The following is a 7,810-nucleotide window of genomic DNA, read 5'->3' as shown; positions in this document are numbered from 1 at the left end:
CTCTCTGGTCACATCCCTCGGTGCTAATGTATAATGTCCCATTCCCAGCAGTCACCTCTCTGGTCACACCCCCCCCCATTGTTACTGTATAATGCCCCATTCCCAGCAGTCACCTCTCCGGTCTCATCCTCTGGTGTTACTGTATAATGACCCATTCCCAGCAGTCACCTCTCCGGTCACATCCCCTATTGTTACTGTGTAATGCCCCATTCCCAGCAGTCACCTCTCCGGTCACATCCCCCGGTGTTACTGTATAATGTTCCATTCCCAGCAGTCATCTCTCTGGTCACAACCCCCGATGTTACTGTATAATGTCCCATTCCCAGCAGTCACCTCCCCCGGTGTTACTGTATAATGACCTATTCCCAGCAGTCACCTCTCCGGTCAGCAGCTGGATGATTTTGTTGGTGAGTTTCAGGATCTTATGGTCATTGTTTCTCTCATTTATCAATGAGTGAGGTTAAGGCACAGTCTTGGAATCCTGGGTCTTGATCCCTCTTCTGAACACATAGGGACGGCTGCTGCTGGGTGTCTCACATTCACCGTCCTTCTTCGGTGGCACATAATCCTAAGTGAGGAGAAAAATGTTAAATCAACTGCACTGATGGTATAGCAGCTCTCATAAATGCAAAGGTTCTGAGGGGTAAAAAAGAGCGATGGGATAAGTTTATACGAGTGACACCTGTAAAGTAAAAATGTATTAGTAAAATAATGTTTACACTCCTTTTGGAGGATGTGAGGTGAGAGAGGGAGATTGTCGTGCTGTCCCTACTAACCCTAACCTTACAGAGGCAGCGGTATTCCTCAGCTCAGTTGCTGTCCGCTTCTGGGTGGAATCTTCTGTTGCGGCTTTGGTCCCGGGGCGCGGCTTGCTGACGTCAGCGACTGGCGTGTCGGTACTTCGGGCAGCAGCAAAGTCTCCAACCTGTTTCATGCCTCGCTGGGCACTTTGTCAAGGTGGGGTGACTGATAGAAGTTGCTCCCTGTATGTAAGGAAATGAAGTAGAAATTCACATCCAATTTTAACATTTTGTGTATTTCAAAAATGTAAAGAAATAAAAAAAGTTTGGACATTTTCCGAGCAACAATCTGGTTGGAACAAATATTTTAACGACATTTTGGGTGTCACGAACGGTGAAACGGTGTCAAGGCATGCATTATATGTAATAGTAGAGTGCAAGACTAATAAAAACACTAATAAAGAGATTACATCTCCATATGTGCCAAAGTGGTTTGTGCAAAATGCTAGTGAACAGCTAATGAACCCAATACACCAATCATGTCCAAACTATGGCCCGCCAGCTTTTGTGAAACTGCAAGTCCCATCATGCCTTGCCACAGTTTTGCTATTAGGGAATACTAAAACTATGTCAAGGCATGCTGGGATGTGTAGTTTCAAAACAGCTGAAGGGCCATATTTTGGACATGCCTGCAACATACGCTCAGTGACAAACAAGCTTTAAAATCAAAGTCAATTGTTTGGTGACCCGACTCCCAGGCTGCACCTCACCTGGATTTCTCCTCGCACCCTTCACGCACAGTAGGGCAATAAGCTGCATCTAGTTTATTTAGGGCGCAAAAATGCAGCCGACAAGACCAGGGCAAGTGCTGCGAACAATTCATTAGCTCCCACTACATTAGGCAAGAGCTACGGGTGCACAAAACAATTGAATCACCATTATATGTTGTTTAGCACCTTACATAAATTATATATATATTTTTTATTATTATTATTTTAATATGCAGTACAGTAAGACCAGCAACCCTTACCACCAGCATAGCTCTGCCCCAACACTCATGAAGCACCGCCTACATGTTTTGATTGGCCCACAATCCAATCAGTCAAAGAAAATGGATCACCATCAATAGGTAAAAACATTGATGGTCATCCATTGCATAGTATGCCACAATCAATGGGCAGTTGCACTATTGTCATCAATTGCAAAGACGTCCATCCCTAAAGCTGTGCACACACAGTGCAAGTGAGCCTCTGCGCTAAGTTTGCAGTTAAGCACAGATGGCTCAGCATTGTGTGCTGAACAATCTGTCACGGCCAGTGTTCTCTGGTGTGAGAACACTGGCGATGACTAGATTTATAACTGGATGCAGTGTAAATCTAGTCAGGCAACAGCGACGCGCGGGACCGCGCAATCGTCATCACCAGAGGGTATACACGTGGAGTGATCCTTTTTTCATTTCTAAGCGATCTAGTCAGATCACTTAGAAATAAATGAGTTTTGGGGAAAGGGGAACGTGGGGCAATCAGTCGCACAGGTTTTATCAAAGCAGTATTGTTCTCATTTACCCTCAGTGTATTTGTACATCGGTTGGTTAACCGTGAGTAGGGAGGGTGTGCTACCACTGGACACAGGTTTGACAATTTTTGGAAAGAAGAGAAAGTATGTCTCTGTGTGGTGCACAGGTTATTAAGAAAGTAAAATTTAACTTTTATTTGGATATGTTTAAAAGAATGTAGCGAAATATAGACAGACAGTGACACATAAAGACACACACAGTGTAGGTTTAAAAAGGATAGAAATCCTTACTCAGTGTGATCCAACTCAATATCCTCCTAGATGTTGGTTAGATTCTATGTATTAGTAATAATGGTTTATTGTACAGTTTTCCACAGTGGAATTTTGTGCGTTTAAGTCGCCTATTACTGATCTGCTGGTAACAAAATTATCTGGGTTTATGTTCCCCTGTGATGTTACTGATCAGATTACTTCACATCACAAATAGGGTAGGCAATATGGTGCCCCGCGGGTCACCCCTCAAGCGGTGCGTGTCTGGTGAGATCTGCCACCTCTGCACCAGCACTGCGCGCCGCAAATGAGAGGGAGAGCCGCGTCAATGAGGACGTGTACCCTGCAGAGGAGCTCCGGCGTGTTAGAGTCAGCGCCGGAGATCTCCGTCTGTTAGGAGTCAGATCTGAGCGCTGCGGACGTCACGCAAGTAGCGCCTCTGACTGAGCGGTCCAGTGAGAACTGGCATACCGCTCCGACTAAACGATTTTAAGCTAATACAGATCAAAATACATGTAATAGGGATAGGGGAGAGGAGGAGAGCACACTGAGTGGACCTAGACACTCAGTGTGCTCTCCTCCTCTCCCCTACTTTCTCACTTAGAAATAAGCCTCATATCCCCCTGGGCGGGATGTATTAATGTACATCACTGACCCTCGTCTGCCAGCCGCCGCGATGCTACCGCATATGTACTAACATATGCGGCTAGCATCGGGTTGCGGTGACGGAGACCCCCGCGATACCTGTAATGTGGTGTGCGGGGGTCTCTGTCACATCCTGGCGGCTGTCAGTGTCCCCCTGCCTCTCCTCCTCCTCCCTACAGCCGGATGTCCTCCCGGCTGTGACACCTGCTGGGGGAGGAGGAGATCGATGGAGGACGGGAGGGGGAGGGAGGTCGCAAGGACGGTGGGCGGCGATAGAAGCCCATAGGCATCTATAGGGTATCGCCACCCAGAGGTGGCGATACCCTGCCAGGCGGAGACGGGGCGGACGGGTAATGGTACATAGGGAAATGCGGTAAAACCCCCGTTTTACCACATTTTCCCTTTAGTACATCCCGCCCCCTGTGTGTATGCCCCATTAGGATAGTAGATAATACAGTATACACTTTAGACTACAGTATAACTAATGTGACAATAATCCCTGTATAACATACCTCCCAACTTCTGTGTTGGGGAAATAGGGGGTGGGGCGTATGCAAATGAGGGCACAGCTTATGCTAATTAGCCGCGACCTCATTTTCATACGAGAATAGACGCGGTACTTGTGTAGTTTCACGGCCCCGGAATTGCAGAGGCTCGCATGCCGCTCTAGCTATGAAACTTGGCAGCCTGCCAGGTAGCGTAGCGCTGCGCGTGCCAAATGTAATGAAGTGTATCGTGTAAAAAACAGACAAACGGGGCTTAAAAACAAACAAACGGGGCTTATAAATCGCACACCCCGGCACATCGCAAACCCCGGCACACCGCTGGTGTTCCCAATGTAGACGCTAACTTATTTAGCGTCTCAATTCACACTCCCGGCACTTCGGCTTAGACGTGCGCGGACAGCGTTACGTAGTCAGTCAGGGAGCTACGCAGTTTGCGTAGTCAGTCAGCAGTAGCCCTGTATGAGACACTGAGGTGAATGTGTTCCTGAATCAGCCTCACTATCCACGCTCACCCGAAGCGTGGAGAGCCCCGCGAGGGGCGGCGGTACGCGTCCTACGACCTTTTCATACCCCCACTATCCACTTCGGCATGGAGTTGAGAATAGAATAGTGTGGCGAGCGCAGCGAGCCACAGAGCCCGAAGCGTGGCGAGCGCAGTGAGCCGCGCGAGGGGACACGCATACCTTCACAGCTATCTGCGTCCCCTCGCGGGCTTCACAGGTGTCAGCGTCCGCTCGCCACGCTTCGGGCTTACGCTGACACCTGTGAAGCCCGCGAGGGGACGCGGATAGCTGTGAAGGTATCAGCGTGCGCTCGCCACGCTTCGGGCTCGCTGCGCTCGCCACACTATTCTATTCTCAACTCCACGCTGACGTGGATAGTGGAGGTATGAAAAGGTCGTAGGACGCGTACCGCCACGCTTCGGGTGGCCGTGGATAGTGGGATTTACACGGTCCACAGCTGTGGCGTCCACTAGTGGCACTGAGGGTGGGTTTCAATAGTGTTCCCCTAGGGCCACCTAAATTTAAATGCTTTTGCGTCTAAATTTAAATGTACCCCTTCACCTAAGTAAATCCAGACGCATTTGCGTCTGGGTTTACAAGCCCCAACACCTTTGCGGCTTGCAAGGCGCCTGTATTCTAACGCTTTAGCGTCTGAATCCAGGCTTTCCGGCTTCTTAGCGGCTATCTATGTGACTCGAGATTCAAACGCAGTTGCGTCTGAATCTCGCGTACAGTTTAGAAGCGCCGGCATCGCTGTGCCGGGGTGTGCACTTTAACATACCCCCGTTGTCAGCGGTGCCCAGGCGCTGCCTATTTCACTGTGGAACTACAAGTGCCACAGTGACATTGACCTGTCAGCGCTGCTGCTGCTGCTGGCCGGCAGCTACGCTGTTTACATACAGCTAGTGCGGCACAAGCTCAGTCAGACAGAGCTAGAGCGGCACGCGCACGGTTAATCAGAGCCTCTGGCAGGCTGCCAAGTTTCATAGCTAGAGCGGCACGTGAGCCTCTGCACTTCCGGCGCCGTGAAACTACACAAGTACCATAGACGCTGTGCGCATGCGCACAGCATCTATTCTACTAGATTGGGGGTCTCCCAACTGCCACCCCCCGCAGCGGGACAATGCCTGCCGTGGGTGGGACAGCGGGACAGGACCCGAAAATCGGGACTGTCCCGCTGTAATCGTGACAGTTGGGAGGTATGGTATAACCATCCAGCAAGCAATCCCGTACATGTACTTGGTGTCACCTGAACGCAGCAGTGATCCCAGCCTATATACAGTATGCCCAGTTTTCCTACATCTGCACTAATGGCTACGTGCAGTTTGCTAGCCTGTACGGTTTGGCGCACCTGTATCTCACCACATTGGCATGCCGGGCACATATTTACCATTACACTCACATGTGTTTATTATCATAGAACATAGCAAAGCGCGCATAGCTACTGCAGCAGAGAGAGAGAACATATGGTATACACACAGAGGCTTTCCATAGATTATAATCTGGTCTATATACACCTGTGTCACACTTTGGGAAAGCAGATAGATAATATACAGTGTATAATAATGCAGACAGCACTGGGGCTGAGATATTACAACCTGAGCCATAGAGTAGCGCTGCTGAGGATACACTGGTATGCCCATACACATAGATATCCCCAGTAGCACCATACAGCAGCCCTGTGGGAGTCACATACATGACCAACATACAGACTGAGCTCCAGTCCTCACCCACAGGTTGCTCAATGCTCAGGGGGTGTTCTGCACATGTGCACTTACCAGCCGCTTCTTCTACGCAGGGGCAGAGCGTCCATGGCGTCCCAGTCAGTGACTGCCTCCATCAGAGCAGCCGGGGCAGAGTGCTCATGTAGGGGGAGCAGCAGTGATGACGATGCAATATGTGCCAGGTGTAGTTCCAGCAGCTGCCAATAGGTGGCGATGGTGCGGCACAGCGTGAATGACGTCACTGCATTGTAGCTACGAGATACACGGACAGTCCGTGTATGAGTGGCTGGTACAGTGGCGTGTACCGTTAGTTCAGCGTCTGGGACAGCCACTCAGGCTGAGCCACCACGGGTTCGAATCCTCCTCCAGTGTCTGCTGTTTCAGGGGCGTGGGGTGTAGCGCCTTCGGATCCGGGAGCAGCCTGAGTTTTTGACTCATCCACTGATACCACAATATTTTCTGCTCAAACTACATAATATTAATAATTAGCCACCATATATAACCAGGATGAATAACCTTAAGTGGGGGCAGGACGGAGACTGTGTACAGACCAATTACCATTACGGCTGCTCTGATGGAGGTAGTCACTGACTGGGACGCCATGGACGCTCTGCCCCTGCGTAGAATATACAGTTTATTCATTGGCACAAAACAGCAAAATAGGTTAAAATTAAAAAAGTGCATTAAGAAAAAGTGAATAGAAATTGGAGCTGTGTGTCCGTGTCGCTGTACACTTATACAGTGCCCGTGTCAGCAGATTTCCACATACACAATTTTCTTTAATAACTCATGTCGACCTATTCCTGTGTTGACCTTTTTCATGCAGCCTTTTGGATTGTGTCGACCATTTTCAGCGTCAATTTAAACCAGGTCGATCTTTTTCATATGTAGACCTTTTCACTGCAGACCAATAGATCTAATTACTGTTGACTTAATGACCCTCACCCCTGGTCACAGCATCTATAAACTGTTATGTAGGACAGGAGACAAGTCCCGAAAACGAATAGCATTCCTCCCAACTGTCCTGATTACAGTGGTACGGTCCCGCTATTTGGAGCCTGCCCTGATGTCCCTTGAGGGGAGGTGATCATGGCTGCTCTGCTTTGTGGGGCAGCCGGTGATTGCTGGATAGGTGCAGCAAGGAGAGACGGGGCTGGGTACGCTGGCAAAGAAGATGGAAAACCCGGGGCCTCGATGCCCGGTCCCGCCCCCGTTGCACATAGCCCCACCCCTTTCCAGGGCCAGCTGCATGCAGGTCCCACTGATCTATTGGTAAAAGTTGGAAGGCATGTTTGATGTTCTGTGTATACAATACATTCCTTTTTCTTTTTTAATAGTAGGATCGGCAGCAATTAGCTGTATGCTCTGGCCTTCGTCTGCGGATCTTCACCTCCAATGAAGTGTATGGCCTTTGTCAAACATACATAAAAAAAAAAAAAAAATGATACCCGATCTATTGTCTGCGGGCGCGGCCTGACGGGCAACCCGTACAGACAGACGTGATTCTAGTCTGGCTCTAAACACAGATATTTCTCCATTCCCTGGAGAGAAATTGGCCTCACACTCCTTGCTGAAACAGGTAAGGATCATATGGTCGACCTAAAGATTGTCGACAGTCATTAGGTCAACATACTGCAAGGTTAACAGGTCAACAGGTCATTTGGTCCAAAAAAGCATTAGGTCGAAATGGTCTAGCTCAACATGGGGTTTTGTACTTTTTTTTTTTACCCGAATGCCGACACAGTCAACATGGACACAGGATTAAGTGCACCGCATCCCCTCGCATGTCTGGCTGTGCTTGGCACTCTATGTTATTCTCCTACCACACCCTAGTGCAGGCATTCCCAACCACGGTCCTCAAGGCACACCAACATTACAGGTTTTAATGATATCCAGGCTTGAGCACA

At 49.2% G+C, this 7,810-nt stretch overlaps 1 long non-coding RNA gene across 3 annotated transcripts in view; it reads right to left on the bottom strand.

Annotated features, from left to right (window-relative positions):
• Nucleotides 1–212: 212 nt before the first annotated feature.
• Nucleotides 213–7,810, bottom strand: part of LOC146056554 (uncharacterized) — a 28,374-nt gene continuing 20,776 nt past the window's right edge. For 2 of the 3 annotated variants that reach the window (XR_014469338.1, XR_014469337.1), the window contains 2 exons: nucleotides 783–983; nucleotides 213–568 (listed from right to left, as the gene is read on the bottom strand). This is a non-coding gene — a long non-coding RNA (uncharacterized LOC146056554). Of the gene's footprint in view, nucleotides 569–782; nucleotides 984–5,957; nucleotides 6,216–7,810 lie in introns of those variants that run through there. The other variant, XR_014469339.1, reaches the window with a different exon arrangement.

Source organism: Crinia signifera, unplaced genomic scaffold (assembly GCF_055691185.1).
Source record: "Crinia signifera unplaced genomic scaffold, ASM5569118v1 HAP2_SCAFFOLD_816, whole genome shotgun sequence".
NCBI classification, from domain to species: Eukaryota; Metazoa; Chordata; class Amphibia; order Anura; family Myobatrachidae; genus Crinia; species Crinia signifera.
The sequence above is the reverse complement of the archived record's forward strand: the minus strand, read 5'-3'. Positions and strand labels throughout refer to the sequence as shown.